At 37.4% G+C, this 26,174-nt stretch overlaps 1 long non-coding RNA gene across 1 annotated transcript in view; it reads right to left on the reverse strand.

Annotated features, from left to right (window-relative positions):
• Window positions 1-26,174, reverse strand: part of LOC144234087 (uncharacterized) — a 266,372-nt gene that overhangs the window by 150,639 nt on the left and 89,559 nt on the right. The gene's annotated exons all lie outside the window — the stretch shown is intronic.

The raw sequence follows: 26,174 nt of genomic DNA on the forward strand, positions 1-26,174 counted from the left end.
ATAGACACCATTATCATGGTTGGTAAAAATCTAGCTTTAGGGGCAGTATCTGCAGTCAAATGTGCAGCTAACCCAGTAAAGCTTGGTTGCTCTGTTATAGAAAAGGCATGCTGAATCTGCATGTGAGTAAAGAACATTCTCTCCCTTAGGACTTTATAACTTCTGCTGATATACCTCACTGGTTTTATCATTCAGATAGAATCTTTAAAACATGAGAATATAGAAAATCATTGGTAGAAAGATAGATAGCATGGAGTTACCATAAAAGAGACTTAATTTTGTAGCTATTTTACATTATTGCTAATGTAGGCATGAAACAGAGACATAGATTTTCCTGCTTACTTAGCAATGTCCTATTTTTCTTGGCTAGTCTTAAAAACTGAATGACAACTTTTTACACCATTCTTCCAGATTCTAAAAATAGAAGGCAAAAGTAATGTGATAGTGATAATATAAAAATAGCTACCATTTATTGAGTGTCTACTCTGGACAAAGCAGTTTATACATATTGTCTAATTACATTATTAATCTTTGGGATTATTACAGGTAGATACCATAATTTTCACTTATAGATAGGGAAACTAAGTCTCAGAAAGGTTAAATATTTGTTCACATAACACAACTAGTAAGTGGCAAAGTGGCAGAAATTTTATGGAATGACTCTCCATTTGCTAGTAAAATCTGTTAACTAGGTTGTAGGCTATTTGGGAAATGTGAATACTGCTTTCCTTAATTCTCTTGATAACTGAAGAATAATCAGAGAATTTGTTGTTATAACTACTGACACTGAGTATCTTCTCATAATGTCCATCTTTCTGCCTTTTTACATAGTGGATACAGCTAGCTTAAAGCCTTTTGAAATAAAAACATAGGCTGAGGGGAGAGGCAGGAAGGGAAGGAAGAGAGAGGAAAAAAAACCCCTAAACGTTACCTATTACCTTTTATTATTGCAGAGCATCAAGTCATTGATTTGTACATGGATTCTAGTTGTAAGCGAGTAAGGCGCAAAAGACTGAGCTGAATTCTATTGTGGGACATTGTCAGGATTCCTTCAGTTGCCAGAAAAATAAAACTCAAATCAAACTGGCTTGAAAAAAGTTAGGGAAAGGAGATTAATTTAGCTCACGTAATAAGTAAATCTAAGGGAAGGGGCTAGCATTGGGCCACAGCCAGATCTGGAAGTTCACATAATATTTTCCTTTTCTCTGCCCTCTTAGCTTTGCTTTCCTCAGTGATGACTTAATTCTTAAGCAGGTCTCTTCCATGCGTCAGAGAGGGTGGCCACCTATACCTCCAATAGTATATCCTCCTTATAAGTAGCATTCCAGAGAAAAGGCCACACCCCTTTTTCTAAATGGATTCTATCTTTACTAGAGACATATATACCCATGAGTGGACTGATCTCTTGGTCTAGGAGGAGAGAATACTCTGACTAACGAGTTCATGTCATCCGTCTACCACATGTGGGAAGAGAAGGACAACATGGCTGACATCCTCATGCTCTTGTCCAAAAGAAGGAATACAGGGCAGGAAAAAAGAAGTATCAAATATTTTACAGCAATTACCTAAATATTTCCCACTATTTCCTAATAGTTTTTCTGACATTTGCCTCTCTGATCCTCAAAGCAGACTTTAGAAAAAATAAAAACATAAGTGAAGAATAACTTCTAACAACTATGTTGAGATTACTTGAACTTCTAACTGCTCCTTCTCTTGTAGCTTCCTAGAGTAAATCAGTTGGATCTTTAGTTCTATTAATATGGGGGAGAAAAATTCTCTTCCTCCCTTGTCCCTGCTTCTTTGCTTGAATGAGTCACTGGCTGATTGCAGCAGATACCACTTTCTTATAGCTTAAAGCTATAAGTAGTTTTAGTAGTTTTCTCATCTGCTCAACATGTGCAAAGAAATGACCCTAGAAACAAAGCAGTCATCACTATGCATAATAGCTATATTTATGATACTGAGAAACTAGACAAAGTTTTGACAAAGAAATGTAATGCTATTTCTCAGTATCAGGAAACTTTAGTTTGAGTACAATATTGGAAATTTGGTACATTTCAATGATTTATGGGTACTAAGAGATTAGTAGTTTATAGGATACCATGAAATGTGTTCCTCTCCTCAAAAACTGGGATTCTAAGATCACTCTCAACAGAAAACAGAGATATATAAAATCTCTTTAACGATACTAGCTTCTGGTATGCCAACATTGGCTGTTACATATTAAAAGATTTTTCTCTATATAAAGGAAGAATATGTCAGAAAGGAACGGATCAGCTAGAAGCAAAATTAGGAAGGAAAACTATAGCATTATATATTTAAGAAGTCTCTGGGTAATGGGTATCCTTGAACAGATAATCTGACCTATTGGATTTTCAGTTATTGAGATGATGTTCACAGTGGAAGGACCATGGTCTTTGCAGTCAGATAAACCATTCATTATACAAATATTTACTTAGTACCTCCTGTGTCCCCAGTAGTTCTAGACACTTAGGGTATGCCAATGAACAAGACACACAAAGATCCCTGCCCAATGTCACAGACAGGGCAATAGTCATTAAACATAGTAAATAAGTAAATCATATAGTGTTAGAAACCAAATAAGTGCAATGAAAAAGAAAACATAAAACAACACATAAGGAATTGAGGGGTCTCTGGAGGAAGGATAGGGTGTAATATTAATTTGCACGGTCAGGGAATCCTCACTGAGAAGTTATATTTGAGCAATGAACTGAAGGTGATGAGGATTTTCTAAGTGGATATCTGGCAGGGGCAGGTTGAGAGGGGTGAGGGACATGCCATGCAAAGGGAACTGTGAAAGCAATGGCCTGAAGATACAAACATTCCTGGAACATCTAAGGAATTCCAAGCAGACCAGGATAGCAGGAGTTAAGTGAAGATAAGGGGAAATAAAAAGAGATAAGGTCAAAAGGAGATCACTGTAGGCCACTGTAAGGACACCTGGAACACTTCAAGTGTGAGATGATGATGGCAGGATCTGGGGTTGGTAGCAGTGAAGGTGGTAAGAAATCATACTTTGGGTATATTTTGAAGGTGGAACAAATAAGATTCCTTGAAAGACTGGGTGTGGAATGTGAGAGGGATAGCTGTCAAGAAAACTACAAGGTTTTTGGTCTGAATAACTGAATGCAAACCCAGGCACCACCTCCTACTGGTCATATCTCCTTCGGAAATTTACTTTACTTCTCAGTATTCTCCTTCATAAAATGGGGCTCAAATGGTATCTACTAAGCAGGCTGGTTATGAAACTATTGAGAGAGATACTCTCAATGTAAAGCATCTTGTGCATGGCAGACATCAAACAAGTGGCCATTATAAGCCACTTATTTATTTATTTATTTATTTATTTATTTATGAATTTATTTATCTAAATTCCACTGTAGGTAACATACAGTGTTATATTTGTTTAGGTATACAATATAGTGATTTAACAATGCCATATATTACTCAGTGCTCATCAAGATAAGTGTACTCTTAATGCCCTTCACCTATTTTTCCCATAGCCCCACAGACCTCCTCTCTGATAACCATCTCTTCTCTATAGTTAAGAGTCTGGTTTTTGGTTTGTCTCTTTTTTTTCCCCCTTTGTTTATTTGTTTTGGTTCTTAAATTCCACATATGAATGAAATCATACAGTATTTGTCTTTCTCTGACTGGCTTATTTCACTTAACATTATACTCTCTAGATTCATCATGTTGTTGCAAATGGCAAGATTTCATTCTTTTTTATGGCTGAGTAATATTCCATTGTGCATGCATAGACGTATATATGTGTGTACACATACAAACACACGTATATATACATACACACACATATATATACATATATATGCTGCTTCTTTATCCATTCATCTATTGATGAACACTTAGGTTGCTTCTATGATTTGGCTATTGTAAATAATATTGCAATAAACATACGGGTACATATAAACTTTCAAATCAGTGTTTTTGTTTTCTTTGGGTAAATTAATTATTTGGGATTGAAGGCTATTTCCATTTTTAATTTTTTGAGGAACTCTTTATACTGTCTTCCACGGTGGGTGTAGCAGTTTGCATTCCTACCAACTGTGGATGAGCATTCCTCTTTTTTGCATGAAGCTGTACAGTTTTCCCAGCAACACTTGTTGAAGAGAATCGCCCCATTGCATATTCTTAACATCTTTGTTGAAAATTAATTGACCGTATAACCATGAGTTTATTTCTGGGTTTTATATTCTTTTCTATTGATCTATTTATCTGTTTTTATTGCCAGTACCATACTGTTTTGATTACTACAGCTCTGTAATATAACTTAAAGTCTGAAAAAAATAACTTAAAGTCTGGAATTGTGATGCCTCCAGTTTTGTTTTTCTTCCTCAAAATTGCTTTGGCTATTTGGTGTCTTTGGTGGTTCCATAAAAATTTAGGATAGTTTTTGCTAGCTCTTTGAAAGATGCTGTTGGTATTTTGATTGGAAATGCATTAAATCTATAGATTGCTATGGGTAGTATGGACATTTTAACAATACTTGTTCTTCTAACCCATAAGCATGGAATGTCTTTCAATTTCTTTGTGTCATTTTAAATTTCTCTCATCAGGGTTTTATAGTTTTCAGAATTCAGGTTGTTCACCTCTTTGCTTAAATTTATTCCTATGTATTTTATTATTTTTGGTGCAATTATAAATGGGATTGTTTTCTTAATTTCTTTTTCTGCTGCTTCATTATTGGTGTATAGAAACACAATGGATTTGTTTATTGATTTTGTATCCTGCTATCCTACTGAATTAGTGTATCAGTTCTAGTACTTTTTTGGTGGAGTCTTTCAGGTTTTCTATATATACTATTATGTCATCTACACACAGTGAAAGTTTTGGTTCTTTCTTACAAATTTGTATGCCTTTTATTTCTTTTTGTTGTCTGCTGTGGCTAGGAGTTCTAATACTATGCTGAATAAGGTGTTGAGAGTGGACATCTTTGTCTCATTCCTGACCTTATGGGAAAAACCCTCAATTGTTCACCATTGAGTATGATGTTAGCTGTGAGTTTTTCATATATGGGCTTTATTATGTTGATGTATGTTCCCTCTAAACCCACTTTGTTGAGGGTTTTTTAACATGAATGAATGTTGTACTTTGTCAAATACTTTTTCTGCATCTATTGAAATGATCATATGGTTTTTATTCTTTCTCTTATTGATGCTACGTATCACACTTACTTGTGAATATTGAACCACCCTTGCATCCTGGGACTAAATCCTACTGGAACATGGTGAATGATTTTTTTTTAATGTTTTCTGGGTTCAGTTTGCTAATATTTTGTTGAGGATTTTTGTTGGGAGCCATTCTGAGCTAGCTGAGAATATTCCTTGTGAGGTTAAGGTAAGTTTGCAAGGACTCCTGCCATCATAAGATGACCGATATCTACCCCCACTCAATTATTTCTGCTTGAGCACTGATCCCCCAAAACACCTTGTTGACTGGTATCAGGAGTGACTTGCCCCCTTGTTCTGGCCCTGATATTCTGATTGCACCTTGTGAAGGAACTTGTAGGAACTTCTGCTTTTGTTATGGGAGCAAACATTGTGTTTCCTGAGGATCCTGTTTTTCTTATACTTCCTCTTAAGCAAACAGGCTATTGACCCCTGCTCACAAAGAACTGACCTTTTGCTATACTAAAAACATTATCTTGCTTGCGTTTGAATGCTAAAGATACCTTCCTTCCCAATATGATAAGCATCTAAATCACCTACATCAATCACTATTGATAAAAGTTATGCATGAGTCTTCTACAAATCTATGTTCTGGAAAATTTTTACATATTAAAGAATTTATCATTGGAAATCATTGACTAAGGCAAATGCTACTTCTGTGCTTTCCCCATACACTTAACTATAAATAAAGCTGAGACTCAGTCAGTGCAGAGATGCCTCCCTGGTGATCATAATCTTGGGGCTCTCTCATCACCTCTCACTGACACCATCCATCCTTCAGGGACCCCTGGACTGGCTGGAGCTGGACTCCAGCAGATTTTTGCATCTATGTTCATCAGAGATATTGACCCATAGTTCTCTTTTCCTGTGGTGTCTTTATCTGATTTTGATATCAGGGTAATGCTGGCCTCATTGATGGAATTTGGAAGCTCTCCTTCTGCTTTTATTTTTTGGAATAGTTTAAAAAGAATAAGTAGTAACCCTTCTTTCTACCACAGTAGAATTCCCTTGTGAAGCTATCTAGTCCTGGACTTCTGTTTTCTGAGAGTTTTTGATTACTGATTCAATTTCATTGCTGGCAATCATTCTGTTCAAATTTTCTTTTTCTTCCTGATTCAGTTTTGGAGGATGTATGTTTCTACGAGATTATCCATTTCTTCTTCAATTTGTTGACATATAATATTTCTTATGATATTCTCTTATAATTGTTCATATTTCTGTCGTGTCAGTTGTTATTTCTACTCTTTCATTTGTTATTGTGTTTAAAAGTCTGGATAGAGGTGTATGGGGACAGGAAAAAAGTCAACCATAAGAGTCTCTTAACTATAGATAACTGAGGGTTGGTGGGAGTAGATGGACAGGGGATGGGCTAAATGGGTGATAGGTAATAAGGAGGGCACTTGTTGTGATGAGCACTGGGTGTTATGTAAGTGATGAATCGCTAAATTCTACATCTGAACCAATTTTACAATATATATTAACTGACTAGAATTTAAATTAAAAATGAAATTTAAAAGAAAAAAGAGCCTAGGTAGAGGTTTATCGACTTTGTTGATCTTTTCAAAGAACCAGCTTCTGGTTTCATTGATATTCTATCTTTTTTTTTAGTTTCTTTATAATTTATTTCTGCTCAAATATTTATTATTTCCAAACTTCTGCTGGTTTGGGGTTCTGTTTGTTCTTTTTTTTTTTTTTTTTTAACTCCTTTAGCTCTCTAATGTTAGGTTGTTTATTTGAGATTGTTCTTGCTTCTTGAAAGAGGAATGTATTGCTATAACTTCTCTCTCAGAATCACTTTTGCTGCATACCAAACATTTTGGAACACTGTGTTTCATTTTTATTTGTCTCCATGTATTTTGTGATTTACTCTTTGAGTTTTTGGTTGACCTATTCATTGTTTAGTACCATGTTATTTAACCTCCATGTATTTGTGATCTTTCCAGATTTTTTTCTTCTGATTGATTTCTAGTTTCATAGTGTGTGCTCAAAAAATGCATGTTATGACTTTGGTTTGAATTTGTGAGATTTGTTTTGTGGCCTAATATGTAATCTATTCTCGAGAATGTTCCATGTGCCCTCAAACAGAATATATATTCCTCTATTTTAGGATAGAATGTCCTAAATGTATCTGTTAGATCCATCTGGTCCAGCGTATCTCTCAAAGCCACTGTTTCCTTGTTGATTTTCTGTTTGGATGATCTGTCCATTGATGTAAGTGGGGTGTTAAAGTCTGACTATCAGTTACTTCCTTTATGTTTGTGATTAGCTGCTTTATGTATAGGAGTGCTTTCATGTTGGGTACATAAATATTTACAATAGTTATATCATTCTGTTGGATTTTGTCTCCTTTATTATTATTTGGTGTCCTTCCTTGTTTCTTGTTTCAGTCTTGTTTAAAAGTATACTTTGTCCAAAACAAGAATTGCTACTTCAGCTTTCTTTTTTTGACATCTATTTGCCTGATAAATTTTTCCCCATCCTCTCATTTTCAATCTTCGTGTGTTTCTAGCTCTGATATGGATCTCTTGTAGGTAGTATATAGATAGGTCTTATTTTTTATCCATTCTGCCACCCTATGTCTTTTGATGTCATTTAATCTATTTATATTCAGAGTAATTATTGATAGTTATTTATTTATTGTCCTTTTGCTACTTGTGGTCGTATTTGTAGTTTTTCTCTGCTCCTTTCTTCTCTTGCTCTCTTTCACAGTTTACTGACTTTCTTTTGTGATATACTTAGATTCCTTTCTCTTTATTCTTTGCACATATTGCAAAGAATATTGGATATTCTTTGAATAGTGGTTATCATTAGGTTTATATATAACATCTTATGCATGTAGCAGTCTATATTAAATCAATGGTCACTTAAGTTTGAACTAATTCTTTACTCCCTTCCCCCACATTTTAGGTATGTGATGTCATAATCTACATCCTTTTCTTCTGTAAATCCACTGACTGATTTTTATAGATGTATTTGTTTTTACTGTTTTTATGTTTCCTACTTTTCATACTCTTACTTATGATCTTCCTTTTTACTCCTTTAACATTTCTTGTAGCACTGGTTTAATGATCACGAATTTCTTTAACTTAATTTGTTTGTCTGAGAAATTCTTTATCTCTCCTTCTATTCTGAATGAATGCCTTCCTGGATAGAGTATTCTTGGCTGCAGATATTTTCCTTTCTAGACTTTGAATATATCATGCCACTACCTTTGGCCTGTAAACTTTCTAATGAAAACTCAGCTGATAGTTTTATGGGGTTTCCCTTGTATGTAAATGTCTTTATCTACTTAAAAATTACCTATTTATCACTACTTTTTTCCATTTTAATCACTATGTATCTTGGTGTGGACCCTCTTGTGTGGATTTTGTTGGGTGCTGTCTGTGCCATCTTGATCAGATCATCTGTTTCTTTCCCCAGATTTGGGAAGTTTTGAGCTATTATTCCTTCAGATAAATTTTCTGCCCCCTTTTTTTCCTCTTCTGCTTCTAGGATCCCTAAAATCAGAATGTTGTTATGCTTGATGGAGTTGCTGACTTTCCTAAGTCCACTCTGTTTTGCATAATTTTTTCCCTCTCACCCACTCAGCTTGATTACTTTCCATTACTTTGTCTTCCAGGTTGCCAATTTGTTCCTCTGCTTCCTCTACCCTGTTAGGTATTCCATTTAGTGTATTTGTACTTTCATTTATTGTGCTCTTTATCTCTGATTGGTTCTTTATTATTTTTTTAAAGGGTCTCACTGATGTCTTCCATTCTTTTCTCAAGTCCAATGATTATCTTTATGATCATTACTTTATTATTTTAAATGCTTATTAATTTATTTTGAGAGAGAAAGAGAATGTGCAAGTGGCAGAGAGAGAGGCAGAGAAATAATCCCAAGCAGACTTTGCACTGTCAGCACAGAGCCCAATGTAGAGCTCAATCTCATGAACCATGAGACTGTGACCTGAGCCAGAGTTGGATGCTTAACTGATTAAGCCAGCCAAGCACCCCAACTTTCAATTCTCTATCAGCCACATTACTTATATCCAAGAGACTTTGGTCTCTTTTTGTGATTTTGTTCTGTTCTTTCATCTGGGACATATTCTTCTATCTCCTCATTTTGTCTAACTTTATCTATTTCTGTGTATTAGGAAAGTCAGCTATATCTCCCGCTTTGAAAACAATGGCTTTATTAAAAAGAGGTCTTGTAGTGCCCTGCCATGCAGTGTCTCCTGATTTCTGTCCCCAGAACCTGGTACTTCAGGGGGTGTCTCTTATGTGTGTTGTATGTGGCAGCATATTTTTCCTTCAGTCTGGGTATCTGCAGAGATTGTCTTTGCCTGTTGTGGGCGGTGTTTGGTCTCCAGCTGCAGGGCGGCACACGATTTTAACAAGACACCCACCGGTCTGCTTGTGAAATGAGACCTGTCACTGCCACTGCCTCCAGGACCATGGCCATGTGAGGCATGCAATTTTAACAAAGTGCGCCTCAGGCTTCTGCAGTGCCTAGCACCACTGCTGCCACTAGGACCAAGGACCCACAAAACATGTGTGTGGGTAGATGCAGTGTTGGCAAAGTTTATGCAGGTCTTCTGTGGAGGGGATCCACACTGCAAGGACTGAGGCAAGCATGACTGGAAATGGCACATCTGCCAATGCCAGGTGTGTAGAGGGATGAGGCTTGGTATAAGCAAGTTCAATAGTGAATGCCTGGACTGTGCTGGTTCCCATAGGAGGCTGTGTGTTTATTCTGGGAGTTGGGGAGGGAAATGGTGCCTGTCAGCTTCTTTGCTCCTTAGAGGGATCTCTCTGGGCATGCTGGGAATGAGTAAATGGTTCTCCCTCTCATATGCCCCAGGCATTTTTCAAACTGCTGCTTCTACAGTGTATCTCTGTGGGCTGTTTGCTGTGCTATCTCTCTAATGTCAGGACCAGCTTCCTATTGCCCTCTGGGCTTTCCCAGAATTAAGCCTCAGATTCCAGGCTACATTTCCCTCTGGTTGTAAGAAGTCACAATAGTTGACATTATGGGGGTTCATCTTCCCCATGGAGCTCCCCACTGAAGTAATGTGTTTCTTGCCCTTCTCCAGGCCTGCAGTTCCTTCCTACTACCTACTGTGTCTCCACCCTTTCAACCCTCTTCCATGTGGCCTCTTCTCTACCTGTAGTTGTGGAGTTTGTTCTACCAGTCTTTGGGTCCTTTTCTGATTATTTATGCTGATGTGAGTGCTATCTAGTTGTATCCATGGGAAGAGGTTAGCTTAGGTTACTCTTACACTGCCATCTTCTTGGCCTATCTAGGTAAGCACTTATATTCTCTGTAAGTAGGACTTGAGTGAGCCAAATAGACATGGGAAATGCAGGCACAGGACCAAGAATTTTTAGTGCTGGTGAGTATATTGAACAACCAGGTAGAATGGGGTTTTGCATGTATCAGAAGGGAGAGGAATGGCATGTAATTACCCAAGAATAAACCTTGGTGGTATTAAGGTAATGGATTAACTAACAAGACATATATGAATCAATAATAGGACAAACTTTATGCCTTATATTTTGGAAGATGAAACCTCAATGGTGCCTTTAATAATATGATAGAATATGTATGTGAGTTTCTGATATTGCTAACAGATCAGGCCTATACAGCATGATGAGATAAATTATAACGATATGAGTTGCACTGACCATGCAAGAATTTAAAATACATAAAAAGGAGTTAAGATACCATGTTGTAAAATGTAGGTGAAAGCCTGAAGTTAAAAAGTCTTAGTAACCTAGAGTGCCTGTATGGGTAAGCATCCAACTTCAGCTCAGGTCATGATCTTGTAGTTTAATAACCTAAAAACCCAAGCTTAAATATAAAAAGGAGCAAAACAGACAAAAAGTTCAGATAGATGACTACTAGTTCACTTTATAACTCACTTTGGAGAAGCAATCAGATTCTTCAACCTCCACCAAAAATCAATTGGTTGGTTACCCAAATCCTGGAAACTCAACTAATGTGAGGCATTAATTGGAGGAAGGGGGAAGTAGGTTAGGTTTCCAAAAAATGTAATAACAAAAGAAGGTATAAAAATAATAATGAGAAAAATATAAAATGATGGAGAAATACTGAGGAAAAAATAAACCTAAACCCAATGCCTTAATTCTTACAAAATCACTTTTAAGTATAAGAGTAAATTTTATACTCACTGGATTTGTGTACATTTTATTGTTTTTGGAGTTTAAAAATATTCAAAAGAATTAATCATAGTAAATTTATAATTATGTTTACATCATTTGAGAGATTTTAATTAAGACTTTAATCAATGTTTAACTGTTTAACAAAATTTAATTTTCATAGTTTTGGTAATTAGGTATAAGTTTACTTACACTAAGTAAAAATGACAGTGAGTATTCCTTTCAAACCATAAAAAATCCTCTTAGATAATAACTAAATTAATCATTAAGCTAATGAAACCATTACTCAATAATTTAATTGCAACACAGGGGAATGAAGACTATCAGAAGCAAAGTTGGGTTTGTGGTCATCAGTGACCTCCTGGTGTTCACAGCAATGTCTCAGATCTGAGGTGGAATTAGGGGTGGGATCACAGGCAGAGATTCTCAGCCCAGTGTTGTAATTCTACCATTGTTGGTCGAGGTTGGTGAGAAGTGGTGTAAAATGGCGGCTTCCTTTGTAAAAAAAAAAAAATTCATTTCAAGCTCTTCCTGAAGATGTGCAACAATGAGGTGAGACTCACTACCCTTTCATGTTTTCGTTTATTTCTTGGCTTTTACGTTTCTGAACATGAAACGTGGTTCTTATGGCAATATGTATAGGTTCGATTGGGGTGAGAGGCAAAGAGGCAAAGGCTAGCACTCAGCCAAGGCCCTGTCACTGTGCTGCAGGACCAGTCTGCATGACAGAATTTCAAGGTTCATTCCTGAGGCTGCCCTGTATTCTTCACAAGCAGCTTTTCAATTCAAATTCTAAATTTAATGCTTGATCTGTCATCCTGACAAACACAGCATCATTACTCACTTTTCTGCCTCGGAATGCAAAGATTTTCAGCAGCTTAAATTGAGTACCAAGGAAATTCTTTGTTTCTTCACTGTTTTAATAAACTTATTTTTATGAGAAAATCTTCAACTTCTCTATCCTGAACCCTCTAAGAAGGGAGACAAATGACTTTCTTGTTCTTAATCTCCATTACCTTATTCCCAAAATTTGCCCCTTAGAACTAGCCTCAGGATTAAAGTTAGTTTCCAATAAAATGGCTATGTGGTCAAATAGTTTTGGAAACTACTATATTATATGCGATTAGAGATATTATCTTTACCATAAGATTTTTATTTGGCCAAGAAACCATATTAGGGTGTCTACTTATAAGCCCAATGCTGTGCAGAGCACATATTGAGAACTGCTATTTCCAGTGTCCTTCCCACTCTCAGTGCCTAGAAGTCTGGTTGAGGGCAAAAAGTAGATCAATAAACAACACAAGTGATCAAACAAAAAGTTACCATAAAACAAGATCCATCATTGCACAATAGTGAAAAATAGTCAAAGCAAAGCAAGGCCAAATGAAACCACTTCTCCTCCACCAAAACAGCAACCAAATGGAAACATTAATAAAAATGTGGATTAGGGAAGTGGGAAAACCTGTCTTCACGAGTGTTTCACTGCTTATGAACTATGTGCAGGCACTGGGGTGTAGACCCTCCATGCTCCTAGGTTCTTTGCCTGCCCAGCTAAACTAATAGTGCTTTGAAGGATTCTATTGAGGGCTAAATGAAATTACGCAATGCAAAATGTCTAATTCAGTGCCTTTTACATTGTAAATGTTCATTACTAGTAGATTTTCTTAGGATTTTAATATGATTATAATCCAAAATATTCTCTTGTGATATAATAAATGTCCTTGAAAAAATCAATCGTTCTCAGATGTTCACACTATAGAGCACAGCCAATGTCTCTAAATCTAGTTTACTGGAATTAAAGCAATGCAGTTGCTAAACTCCCCAATATGCTTAGGTGAGCCCTAATTTTAAATATTTATGTGACTTGAATAAAGAATAACACTTGGTAAAGTCAGGATATGCCCAGAAGTAACTAATTGTCCATTCAGAGGGCTTCAGAAGCGGCACACTTTGGGGAGATACTCTACTATGCAAGTGTAGAACACTAAGAATTTATAGATCTCTCTGGGCTGTACTGACAGTAGGAGGGCTCAAAAAGACTCAAGCATGAAACTGGAATAACAGCACATTTATCATAAAAACTGTGACTACCAAGTGGACCAGACTAGTAGATTCTTGGGAGTTTTTGGTTGAGGCAGTCTTCTTCTGGAAGTAAACATGATACCAGACTAAATCATATTCTGAAGTTGGCTTGATGAGCAGGGAATCATAAAAGGGAAGTGGCTCTATTAATCTTTGACAAATGAGGCAAGACTATGCAATAAGAAAGAGACAGTCTATTCAACAAATGGTGTTGGGAAAACTAGATAGCTACATGCAAAAGAATGAAACTGGGCAGGGACACTTGGGTGCTCAGTCAATTGAGCATCCATCTTTGGGCTAGGTCATGATCTTGTGGTTCGTGAGTTCGAGCTTCACATTGGGTTCACTGCTGTACTATCAGCCTGTCAGCACAGAGCCGTTTCAGATCCTCTGTTCCCCTCTTTCTGTCCCTCCCCAGCTTGTACTCTCCCAAAAATAAATAAATATTAAAAAAAAATAAAACTGGACCACTTTCTTATACCATACACAAAAATAAACTCAAAATGGATTAAGGACCTGAAACCATAAAATTCCTAGAAGAGAGCATAGGCAGTAATTTCTCTGACATTGGCTGTAACAACATCTTTCTAGATAGGTCTCCTAAGGCAAGGAAAACAAAAGCAAAGATTATTGGTACTAGATCAAAATAAAAAGCTTCTGTACAACTAATTAAACAACCAGCAAAACTAAAAGACAACCTACTGAATGGGAGAAGATATTTGCAAATGGCATATCTGATACAAGGTTAATATCCAAAATATATAAAGAACTTACACAATCCAATACCCAAGAAATCCCAAATAATACAATTAAAAATGGGCAGACGACATGAACAGACATTTTTCCAAACAAAACATACACAATGAGATATCACCTCACACCTGTCAGAATGGCTAAAACCAAAAACACAAGAAACAACAAGTATTGGCAAGAATGTGGAAAAATAGGAACCTTCATCCACAGTTGGTAAGAATGCAAACTGGTACAGCCACTGTGGAAGATACTATGGAGAGTTCCTCAAAATTTAAAAATAGAACTAGCCTTCAATCCGGTAGTCATACTACTGGGTATTTACCCAAAGAATATGAGAACACTAATTTGGAAGGATATATGCATCCCCCTGTTTATTGCAGCATTATTTACAATAGCCAAATTATAGAAGCAGCTCAAGTGTCCTTTGGTACATGAATGGATAAAGAAGATACATACACCCTCCCCCCCCCACACACACACACTGGAATATTACTCAGTCATAAAAAAAAAAAAAAAGAATGAAATCTTGCCATTTGAAACAACATGGATGAATCTAGAGAATATAATGCTATGTGAAATAAGCCAGTCAAAGAAAGGCAAATACCATAAGATTTCACTCATATGTGGAATCTAAGAAACATGACAAATGAACAAGGAAACAAAAGAGAGAGAGAGAAAGACAAATCAAAACAACAGACTCTTAATTATAGAGAACACACAGATGGTTACCAGAGGGAAGGTCAGTGTGGGGGTGGGTGAAATAGGTGAAGGAGATTAGAACTACAATTATCACAATGAGCACTGAGTAATGTACAGAGTTGTTGAATCACTATACTGTACACCTGAAACGAATATAACACTGTATGTGTTATAATACAGTATGTTCACTCTGCTGCAATTAAAATAAAATTTTAAAAAAGGTTTTTACTATAAAGAAGTGTGTTATCTATACTTTTATAAAGAGAAACAAACCTAGATACTCATATATGTGTTCTCTCCCTTATTAAATCAATGAACACACACCACTATATTTTCCTTACCTTTCTATTAGAGTTATCATGCCTTTTATATCAACTTTTCTTGAATTTTGAAGGATATTTTAAAAAATACTGCCTTCCTTTAATTCTGACCGAAATGTTACAACTTGGCCAAAAGGAGTTTCATGAAGTTGCCCTTTTTCCTTAGCACGACCCCCATCATCCTTGAAAAGGATGTTCACTCATTTTGAGTTTTGCATTGCTTATGACGGAATCAGCCACCCTCCTAGGAACCCTGGTGTTTCTCTGTGGAGACAAGAATAAGACCAGATCTAAGCACAGGAGTGTGTCCCAGTGTGCGAATGCACTGCTGCCCCTTTCAGCCACTTTTCCTATGGTGCGAGAAAATCAATATTTTTTAATACATAAGTTTGCTGTAGTTTTTCCAATAAGATGTCATAAATTGTCAGTCCCTTGCATTTCTTGAAGAATGACTTCAAACCAAGTAGACAACTCCATATTCTTAAGCCGCTGAGTAATTATTTTCCTTCAGCCTATATTCCACCATAGAGAGGGCCCTTCCACCTGGGCCAGGCTTCCATGTCCTCCTTCATTGCTGGAGTTGCCGATGTTCCGCAGTGCCAAGACCCTACTCTAATTGTCACTTAGTCCTTTGTCATCTAATTGCTTGCTATCCATAGCACCACATCTGTTCATAAATTAAGTCTGAAGTTTTCTAATCATTGAATGGCTTCTACCTGCTGAGCAATGAAAATGTCCTCATGGAAAAGTCAAGAATTTTTAGACATTTTGCTTTTAGCAGAATTATATTTCTAGCAGATAATTACATTTGCATGTCTCTTTTTCCTCTGTAAATAAAATGTCCTGCTATTATCAGTGAAATGCCTTCTTAAGAATTGGAGCATCTCTCAAGTTACAAGATTTTAGAGACGTACAGTGGGAAGGATTCTTGTCTACTCCTTCCAGTTTTTAAAGCAACATTTCTGAAGGATGCCTACTTGTAAACAAGAACAGAAATGTGGGTCCACAGGCAAGCCATTTAGTTGATATAGGTCCTGGAGGGCAACAGCTATTCTCCTCTTAGTATTTCCCCATGGGACTTCATTCCCTGAATGGAACACTTTTTCCTGCCATATGAAGAGGCACTTAGTTCTCTGGCAAATCTTAGCCATTTGCTATTGCCTTGCCTAAGAAACTAGGATAAACCTATCTCCTTCTCTGAGATGTCCTCTGCTGTTCAGTGTCATCCAAGTACTTCCTGGGACAAATAGCCTAGAGTCATTATTGTCATTGGCTTATTAAGATACACCATAACATGAATGCTATGGTTACATATCATCTCAGTTAATCCTACAACAACCACTTGCACCATTATTTCTCAGATGAGAAAACACAAGCATTGAGTTGCAGTAACCCAGCTTGAAAGTGACAGTACTAGGATTAGAACTCACAGTTCCACCCCTGAGTTTGTATTCTTATTCCTTATCCCTTTTCATCCTTGCTCAGAGCCCAACTCCACATTTAGAGAATGTGCCCTCCAGATTTTATATTCCATGATGATTAGCCTAATCATCACCAATTCAATTTAGATACCATCCTAGCAACAGCTACCATTCTTTATTTTAAATTGTAATTGACAGTAACCTAGAAATGGCACACTGTTTCCAAACTATGCCCATTAAGTTTATATAACATCAAACATTCAACTTCTCCTATTGTTCACCTGCAGCTTCCCTTCTGGCCTCTTATCAGTGAAATCAATTACACCTTCATGTTCTTGCCTTTCACGTGTTGTCAAATCCATTCTCACACTACACGCTTAGGCTAATTGTGTGAATTCCATTCCCTGGAGTTACTGGCTTTGAAAGGTTGCTGAGCTCTTTCACCACCTGGCCACCAGCATGTGCACAATCTTCCTAAAATAATACTTGGCCTCATTTTGATTAACTCTTTTCTGCTAGTATGGGGGAATTTCTTTCCTCTCAGTTCCAATTTTCCTTTTCCCCAGCAACTTCATATTTGGCACTGATGCTGATTTGTCCAGAATATGTGAACAGAAAATTAGTGAAGTTGAAACTTTAAAACAAATTAATCAATCAATGTCTTGGAATACAAATATTTGTTATGCACAAAAGGTAAGAAAGAATAGCAAAGGTACAGCAGAAACCTATATATAGATATAGATATAGATATAGATGTAATATGACTTGCATTCTCTTGGACTGAGTCACTCAACATTATGGAGATGTCTCCATTGCACTGACATTCATGGGATTTCATAATGGATAGTAGTAAGAGTCTTTTTGTATAGAGGTGCCTGGGTGGCTCAGTCGGTTAAGCACCAACTCTTGATTTTTGGCTCAGGTTATGATCTCATGATCTGTGAGTTTGAGCCCCATGATGGGCTCCACACTGAGTGTTGAATCTGCTTGAGATTTTCTCTGCCCCTCCCCTGTGCACATGCACACTCTTTCTCTCTCTCTCAAAAAAAAAAGGTTTTTGTATCTTACCTTTGTTTCTCTCCATTTTATTCCCTAATGTATGCCTTAAATTCTCATAAAGTGACATCAATATTGGCTGCCAAAATTATGAATATAAAAAAAATGAAATATCAAAGAATGCCTCTAAATAGCATAATGGAATTTGTATGGTACCCTTAAAATATTCCCAGCATGTATAGAGAATTCTAAATTGGGAAGGGACATAAAAGTCACATAAAACAATCCCTTCAAATTTAGGTGTTTGCTTAAAGGAAATAATGGAAACAGCTACTAGTTTACAAGAATATATTCAATCAGTAGTAGTAGTTCTGAAGTCTCTGATCAAATCTAAAAGCAAATTTTAACTCCTAGGTTGAAAAATAGTGGGGAGGGGCGCCTGGATGTTTAGTCGATTGAGTGCCGACTTCGGTTCAGGTTATGATCTCGCAGTTTGTGAGTACAAGTCCCGTGTAGGGCTCTGTGCTGACAGCTCAGAGCCTGAACCTGCTTCGGATTCTGTGTCTCCCTCTCTCTCTGTTCCTCCCCCACTCACACTCTGTCTCTCCCTCTCTCAAAAATAAATACGCTTAAAAAAAGAGAGAGAAAAGAAAAATAGTGAGGAAAAGTGAAAACGTCAGGATCCACTGCATTTCTGAAACAATACTGGCTCCATCTGGTGGTCAAAGTAGTAACCTCCAGATAACAGCATCTAGGCTTATGATTAATGAACTACACTTTCTTTAATTGAAAATGTCCAATTGCATCCAAGTATTTGAAGAATTTAGAACATAAATGTAGCTTCAAGAATGTTACCATTTCTACCTGTGATTAGCCTCTTCCAAAGAATATCATAATTAATACATTATTTTTTAAAGTGGAATTGAAAAAGAGGAAAAAAATCCCATATAGAAAACTTAAGGTATTTCTTCACCCACCTTCCAAGAGAATTTTGTGTTCAACTAAGATATACTGGTATCTTTATTATTTAAAAACATCCATTACTTTTTTAATCAGGCAATATAATTAACACAGTTTATTATTTAATATACATTGTCAGTTAAAATGTAAAACACATAAATTATGTAGTGATTCTAAAAAGCCATGGGGGATTTGTACTTTACTATCTTTTTTTTCCCTGTTCTTTGGACTAATAAACTAAAGTGTAATGGGTAGATTATTCTATTCCAATAGGAAGGAAAAATTCATTTGTGCAAGAGATCTTGCCTAGGGTTCTGTAAAACCTGAGCAATGTCAAGCTGAACTCTGTGTTTGTGCATATTCACAAACAAGAGACCTCAACTTACTTCAGATTCTCAGAGGAATTTCTGGCACCTTAACTATTTATGAATTCCTGAGAATGAGTGACACAAGTGGGTGCAGTTTAGAAAAATTTGTCAAGTTGTGCACTTAAGCTTATAAGTTATACTTTAAAAACATTTTTAGAAGTTTATGAATCATTGTTTTGATGTTCCCAAGCTTAAATATGTAATAATAAACCTTCACCATGTGCTGAGGTAAATATGTGGCACAGGTTATAAGCCTTTTGAGAATCAATTCTAATGGCAATGTATGAATAACTTGCCTGGGGTGGTTGAGAAAATTACTTTATGAAACAAAAATTGTCTGGAAACTCACCCCTGTCTCTGAAATCCACCCATGCTGCCTCTCACTAATTTTCCCTTCCCAGTTAGTTTGAGGGATGTCTGGAATCATTGGTGCACTGCCTGCGGAGTGGGATTACACATTTGGTATCACTATCCCACAAGAAAAGAAATTTGGAAAATAAAGAAAATTAAAGATGTGCACACTTTAGGTAATATTATAGCACCAAAGTCACAATGTGGCTTTGCAACGCTTCTGTGCTGCTTATCTATGCCTTGTCTCTCAGCCTCAGATTCACTGGTTTTCCTGCTCTATGAAAATGAATATGGACCCTGTAAGTGATTTCCTCTGACAGTCGACCCTGAAGCTTTATGAGAGGGTGCATGAGAGACATTTCAGGACAAAAAGTGTTGCTTGCAGTTCAGGAAGGCTCACTCAGCAGGTTCCTGCTGCATTCGTGGCTTTTCCAGCCCGAGGCTTTGGCAGAACTCACAGTGTCTCCAGTGTCCAGCTTCTATGGGACACAGTAGGCGGCAGCACTCAGCAGCCAGCAGCTTCCTACAGCAACCCTCCCCCCTACTCAGGGACTTTGTAGCAGAGGGCCTCAATGCCTGTGGCACTTGTGACATCTCTGTTGCCCAGCTACTGCAGTGCCTGGTGGTCAGTGACATCCAGCAGCCAGTTTCCTGCCCCAGTATCCACCCTATGAGATAGCTCTTCTGATGAAAAGGTAAACACAGGAAAGCAGAACCAAGAGACACAAAAAAGAGGTTGCTGATAACAGCATCTGACGACATAGATCTGGTCTCTGGCTGACAATATTGAGGTCTTCATTACTGAGAGAGTAAATGCCGTAGGTCAGTTCAAGTTTGCTTCTGTCACTTGTCAGTATAGTCATAACTGCTGCGGTTATTGTAGGTGATTTGTCTAACTGAGGACATTAAGTCATCAACAGGCAATTCACAGCCTCCTAGGTCACAGTCCAGGAAAGCTCAGTAGGGTATATATTAAGTGCTGACTGTGTACACAGCACTCTATGCTAGATATGCAGATAGGTTTCTCCCATGCACTGGCAAAAATAGTGACCAGAACATCAGGGCCTACTTCCAACAGTTCAGCAAACCCAGAAGAAAGAGATCCTCTGTTTATAAAAAATTCCAGAGAAGTTCAGAGGCTCATCTTCATTAGATGAATTAGTGCCTTTATGCTAAAGAAGGAACATTAGAAGGATCAAATCTGAAAAGAGTTTCAGTGATAGTTTTTTTAAAAAAATTTTAATATTTTTAAAAATTTATTTCTGAGAGAGAAAGCTGAGCAGGGGAGGGTGAGAAAGAGGGAGATACAGAATCTGAAACGGGCTCTAGGCTCTGAGCTAGCTGTCAGCACAAAGCCTGATGCAGGGTTCAAACCCACAAACCGTGAGATCATGGCCTGATCCAAAGTCGGATACTTAACCGACTGAGCCACCCAGGCACCCAGGGTTTCTGCGATAGTTGATGTCAGTTCTAGAGCAGACACTTCTACTCTTTCATGTTTAGTGAGAAAGTTATGTTGCTCAGGTTAGACAATCTTTCTTAGAATATTTGGAAAAACACTTGGCAAAATGGCCAAATGCACTTTTTTGTGCTGTAGGCTTTTTTGAAATCCTTTACCTAGTGTTTCTTGCTCTTTTTCCAGTTAATGATGGTAGAGATATTGCGACAGAAGTAAACTGTAAAAATTCAGCTCTGACTTCAGACAGGTCAAAAACATGGAAGTGGAGCTGATTAAAGGTTGGAGTCTTCAGCTCCTCTCTGTCTCCACAAGAGTAACATTAGCATGCTGCCCACACTGACATGTCTCACGTCACCTAATATGATTGATTAAGGGATACATTTTAGAATTTCCCCACTGTCTTTGTTTTTACTTTTTATTTTCTAGACTGCTTGTCACAGGCCCCAGATCCGTGAGAGGTTTGTATAAAATATAAAAGCAAATCTTACAAGAAATACAATGTGTGACACAGTGACAAAAGCCAGAAAATTGTGCGTTCCGACGGACGTGCCACTCTTCCTTCAGGTCTCTGCTTTGTTTTTTTCAGCTGGGAGAGTGACAGGCTGAACGGCCTGGTATTTGTCAGTGTATGTCACAACCATGATATTTAAACATAGTCCTCTTTGTAGTTATTTTCTCCCATCCAAAGTCTTTTTGGAAATGTGCCAAGTATACATTTACTCAAATAAATACAAAAGGTCAAGTTTTCTCCTCAGCTTTCTCATTTAAAGCAAAATATTTTTTCTCTATTTATTGATGGAAGTGTTAAGTTCATTATGATTGTGCCGTACTATGTTGCTCAGTTACAATCCATTACTAATGCCAGTTTTTATCGTCTAATCTGTTTTGAGGTGTTGAAATTTTCTCCTAGATGTCTATTTCTATTTGTCAAACTTAATTTTTTTCTTTTTTTCTTTTTGGTCTTAAAATTCAAACTTTAGTGCCCATCTTTGAAAAAAATGCTATACCTTTTTTTAATTTTGCTATGAATATTTCTTGAAAGGGAAATGTGTTGAGAGTAATGGTTACATGGCAATAAGTTTAAATTAAAGCTATCCATTATGTAATCTTATTTTTTAGATGGACAAGTTTAAAATAAATCAAAAGACAGATTTATATAAAATTATTGTAGAATATTACTAATTTGTGTCACAGTGTACTGCATGTTAGCAGCAAATTGTCAGTTATGAGAATTTATAGTTTCTAAGTGATCTACTAATAACATATTTTGGTTGTTGCTTATTAGCACTTTGTCCTAAAAGTTAAGATTTACTCCTTTTTCTTGAAATGAACATTAGGCATTACAAAACTAGAACCTGTTGTTTTTTTTTAAGATTTATTTATTTTTGAGACAGAGAGACAAAGCATGAGCTGGGGTGGGACAGAGAGAGAGAGGGAGACACTGAATCTGAAACAGGCTCCAGGTTCTGAGCTGTCAGCACAGAGCCCGATGCAGGGCTCGAACCCACGGACTCCAAGATCATCACCTAAGCCGAGGTCGGACACCTAACCGACTGAGCCACCCAGGTGCCCCGAACCTGTTTTTCACATAGTCTAAAAAAATAAAATAAAGTAACATTACTCCAAAGTGAAAAGAATAAATCTAACCTGTTCCCTTTCTCTTCTCTCATCAAAAGGTCACTTTGTTGACTGACCAGGTGTAGCATTTTTGACAAAGACATTGAGCTTTCTGTAATTTCTAAGGATATGCAATTGATTCAATGAGTACCTCCTCCTAAAAGGCTATAAAAGAATTTAAGCAATATGGGTCCCTGGGTGGCTCAGCCAGTTAATCATAGGTTCAGGTCATGATCTCACAGTTTGTGAGTTCAGCCCCTGTATTGGGGCTGTATCGCCTGCTTCAGATTCTGTGCCTCCCTCTCTCTCTACCCCTCCTCAGCTCTCTCTCTCTCTCTCTCAAAAATAAATAAACATTTAAAAAAAGATTTTAAGCAATAGTTTTACCTGCTGGAAATTTAAATGTTTGCAAATAGTTAAAAATGTAAATATATAACAAAATTGAGCTACGGTTGTTATAGTTACACATCATTATTTAGATCATGTTAATTTTTATCCAAATGTTTTCTGTTGCCAAAAGAAATTGAAGGTGTTCACAATAATATATATATAAGCTATTGAAATTTCAGGGTAAAATATCATAATCCAATAAAGGAGATAGTAAGATAGTTACAGCAAGAAAAAAAAAAAGACAAAGAGCAGCTAGTATAAATTTTGCCAGCAAGGCAAAAAACAAAGCATAATATATTACATAATGATCATCCAACAAGAGGAAATATAACCATTCAAAAGAGGCAAACGTTTCCAAGCACTAATCTCTAAAGATTGATTGTTTCAAAGTTTATGGAAAGCAAACTTAAATATATTACCATCTCTAAAAGTTTTTCAAAAATACCAAAAATCTATCACATGACCAGCTTTCACTTATTAACTATTGGCGACAGCCAAGGAATAAATGTTAAGCTTTCCTCTTGTGAAAACATGTTTATGAAGTACTAAAGTATATTTTGGGGGTAAATGATTTCCACTGGTACATAGATCATACACAGAAAAGATAAAGGATAAAATGGCTTGTAGTTCAGTGGTTTCAAACTGTTCTGGGCCAAGCCCTAGAAATTCTGTGTTGGCACTTCCAGGCTGAGCTGGTTGTACTCCTAGAATTTCCCATTCTCACCTCCTCCCCTATGTCAACAAAAGCAGCTCCACTTTTATGCATTTTAGGCTTCTTCATGAGACTGAATGTAAGGCATAGTTTCCAAACTAAATTGAGACTATGGAAATGGTTATTTTAGGGTATTCAGGTTCGGCTTTAGGTAGCCCTTACGCAGAGTGTTTATTTCAACATTCCTTAGTAATTCTTAGGACAACCCTAAAAGGAAGTCATTATTATATCTATTTTACTGATAAGAGAGAACTAAGACTTAAAAAAAGGTATTCTATGAGTGAAGAGGTCAGTTTCCTGAAAGGCCAGGGAGTTGGGATTTTGAAATTAGCAAAGAGTATAAGAGGAGTATGTTCTGGAAAAGGGCAGTGATCCAGAAGATAAGGTCTTCTAAGAAAAAAGGAGTGTTACCCAGAGGTTGGTAAATGACTGCAGGAGTGGAAAGTAGGAACGTGATGGGGAATTCAGTCCTGGAATTTCTAGGAAAGAGATAGGGTCAAGGGTCAGGAAATAGCAATGAGGAACAAGAAGGATATCTGTTCTCCCTCCCAGACCTGGGGCTTGAGGGTTATGAAAGAAAACATGTCCTCAGGGGAGAACCAGTGTCACAAGAATAAGAGAACATTCACAAAATAGGTTGGGGACACAGATTTATAGTGATGACTAACCAAGAATCCTGGAAGGCAAAGGGGCGCCTGGGTGGCTTAGTCGGTTAAGCGTCTGACTTTCGCTTAGGTCATGATCTCGCGGTTCGTGGGTTCGAGCCCCACGTCGGGCTCTGTGCTCACTGCCAGCTCAGAGCCTGGAGCCTATTTCGGTCTGTATCTTCCTCTCTCTCTGACCCTCCCCTGCTCACGCTGTCTCTCTCTCTCTCTCTCTTCTAGAAATAAAATAAAAATATTAAAAAAAAAAAAAAAAAGGGCTGAATGCTTAANAGGTCTTTCACTTGACTGCTGTTGATAGAGGCATAGACTATAGAGGGATAGGCCTGCAATGAGTACCTGAGTTCACCCCTAAATTCTGTAAATGGGCCCAAAGCCCATGAAAGGACAGTCTCATTCTGAATCAGAACCCATTCCAATATGTAGGTTTTTCCCATACTACCAAGCAAGTCTCCAATACCAGCAGGATATCCTACAGTTCAACTCAATCTGACACTATCTACCTGAAGACAGCATCAGATCCCACAGATCAAAAGGTTCAGTTCCACAAAACTACCCCTCACACCCCACTTCAGACACCAGTTGTAACCCCAGATTATCACCTGTGCTTCTGACTCAGCACCTATAGAGTGGAGGTTCCAATGACTCTCCTCCTTGAGTTCAATTAATGTAGCAGAGTGGCTCATAAAACTCAAAGGAACATTTCACTTACGAGATTAGCAGGTTTATACAAGAATAGAACTCAGGAACTGCCAGATAGATCTTCCATGCCCTGTCCAGGTGTGACACTCTCCCCAAATCTCCACATATTCACCAACTCAGAAGTTCTCTGAATCCTCTCCTTTTGGGTTTTTATAGAAGTTTCATTACATAGGTATAAATGATTGAATCATTGACAGTTCATCATGATCTAACCTCTAGCTTCCTCCCCTCCAGGAAGGTCAGGGAACGGGGCTAAAGCTCTAACCTTTCAAACACAAGGTTGGTTTCCCTGGCAACCAGTCACCATCTTTATGTGCTTCTCAAAAGGCACCTCATTAACATAAGTTCAGGTATGAATAAAAGGGGTTTGTTATGACTGAGGGCTGATGGGGGTGGGGGAGAGGGGAGGCGTGGGGAGATGGGCATGGAGGAGGGCACTTGTTGGGATGACCACTGGGTGTTATACAGAAACCAACTTGACAATTAACTATGAAAGGAAAAAAATATAAAAAAAATAAAAGGGGTTTGTTAGGATTGTCAAGACACTTTTATTGCTCTTATCACTTAAGGAATGCCAAGTTTTAAAGGCTCTGTGCCAGAAATAAGTATAAAAAAACAAATATATATTTCATATTATAGATCACGATATTACACACTCCAAGTGCATGAGACCTCCTATTTGCCCCTTTCTGCAGAGGTATGGAGGTCTGGAGGTTCTGTAGAGGTATATGTTTCCTCTTAACATCTGCCAATACAAACAGTTTTTGAGCTTACAAGTTATAGATCCCACTGGCAAGACAGAGCATCTCAATCATATTTTACTATTTCCTGGAAACAGATTCTGATTGGTCCAGTTTGAGTCTGAGTCTAACTGTGACGAAGGCCTGTATGATTATGTCATATAAAATGGGCTACCAAGAGTCCATCAGTTTGATGGAGGGAAGCAGACAAGGAAGTCCTTGTGTGCTAGGCAGATACCCCAAACAGGTGTCCACCAGGAGTTTAATAAAAAACAGAGCTTAAAAAGACTTAGATTATAGGACCAGAATCTGTCAACAATAGGTGACAGAAATAGGTCACGTTAAATGGCAAGATTTGCATCTACTTGCGCTGAGCTATCTTCTGATTAAGAGATTTCTAGCAGTGAATGCTCAGGCTCTCTCCCTTCCACATTCTCTAGGGAGTGATATTTTATTGTTAAAGAGTAATTTAGACCTTTGTGATGCAGAAGCAGGAGACGAGAGATTAGTGTGTGACCTAGAGCCACTGAAGGTCTTTTTGGGGAAAGAAATATTTGGGAGTAACCGCACA

Source organism: Crocuta crocuta, unplaced genomic scaffold, assembly GCF_008692635.1.
Source record: "Crocuta crocuta isolate KB4526 unplaced genomic scaffold, BGI_CrCroc_1.0 scaffold518, whole genome shotgun sequence".
In the NCBI taxonomy this organism is placed as follows: domain Eukaryota; kingdom Metazoa; phylum Chordata; class Mammalia; order Carnivora; family Hyaenidae; genus Crocuta; species Crocuta crocuta.